General features: G+C 35.9%; 1 non-coding gene across 1 annotated transcript; it reads left to right on the forward strand.

Annotated features, from left to right (window-relative positions):
- The first annotated feature begins 950 nt into the window (after positions 1–950).
- On the forward strand, positions 951–1,025 carry TRNAP-UGG (transfer RNA proline (anticodon UGG)). The gene has a single exon. It is a non-coding gene; the product is annotated as a tRNA-Pro (tRNA).
- The last annotated feature ends 400 nt before the right edge of the window (positions 1,026–1,425 follow it).

The raw sequence follows: 1,425 nt of genomic DNA on the forward strand, positions 1-1,425 counted from the left end.
TTACCAGAGTTGAGAAGCAAACAATGTGGAGGTACGACAAGTCTTTCACAGTGCAGTATCTCAGCAAAGAGATTATCCATGGGAAGTCAGGGTGCTGGGTACGAGAGGACGTCAAGACTCGAGTGGTAGTAATATAGGACCATGGTGAGTGGTAGGGATTGCTGTGGGGGCTTCCTCTATGGCGTGCATCAATTCAGTCTTTCAGCTGTAGTGAAGGTTTTATAGATCAGTATTCCCTTGTGAGGATTAGAGGAACTGATGTAAAGATATGCAGGACTAGATTTACACAACATTTGTGTTTTGCAAGGTTAAGCAGTGAGCGAGAAATCCACCAATCCACATAGAGAACTGAGAAAACATAGACAGTGCTGTCATAACACTTCACTCCCCCTATTAGTTACATCATGGCCGACTTGGGACCTTTAAAAGCAAGACGCAATTATCATAGGGCACAACCATAATCCACATACTCAGACTTTAATTAAGAGATATATTGATCAAGAATGTTATCCTTCAAACAGAAAGAGTTGGTTATGTAATGAAATGTGAATCATCATAGTATTAAAGCCTAATTGGTATCTATTATAGATCTGAGTAGCTAATAAAACTATAAGTTACTTTTCATTGACCTAAAAATCATGAAGTTTCTTCATGTATATTTTCTCCTTTTGCTCACCGTTTATCAAAAACTCTGTTAGATTGAATTGACGTAGTTATATGTTAAACTGAGTGCATAAATTACTACTAGTTCAAATGAGTTAATAAAAAAATAAGAGAACATCTACAATAGTGATTAAATTCCTTCTATATAATCCATTTCACAATACATGAAGAAAATGCTCTTTCCATATCGCATTCAATGTTAATTAATAAAATATATAACTATTCTTTATAGTCATTTCTCTTTTCTATTGTGACCCGGCCCTTCAGCCTCCGTTTGCATGGTGAGAAGAGGTGTAGCGCAGTCTGGTCAGCGCATCTGTTTTGGGTACAGAGGGCCATAGGTTTGAATCCTGTCACCTTCATGTAATTTTCATGCACATGTTTTTCATATAGCTAATGTCCAAACACACACTAATTGAACTAGTGAAATATCGTGAGATCATAATATGGTGATCAGTATTCTTTAAAGAGGTATTCTAAATACTCATTCCCTGATGGCACTCATAAAGGACATCAAAATATTTAGAAACAAGAGACTTTATGGTTGATCCTGTAACCGTTACTGCGTAAATATGTCACTGAATTAATAATATGTCCTTTTTGGGGAAATATGTCCCTGAATTGATCCTTATGAATAACTGAATGGTCTAAAACTAATCTTAATCAATCTGACTCATATCACAAATTTTAAGATGTCCTTAGACCTGATATACCAAAGACACATTATGGATTGAAGGTTGTGTTTTGAATATGACCTACATG

Source organism: Wolffia australiana, chromosome 3 (assembly GCF_029677425.1).
Source record: "Wolffia australiana isolate 7733 chromosome 3, ASM2967742v1".
NCBI lineage: Eukaryota > Viridiplantae > Streptophyta > Magnoliopsida > Alismatales > Araceae > Wolffia > Wolffia australiana.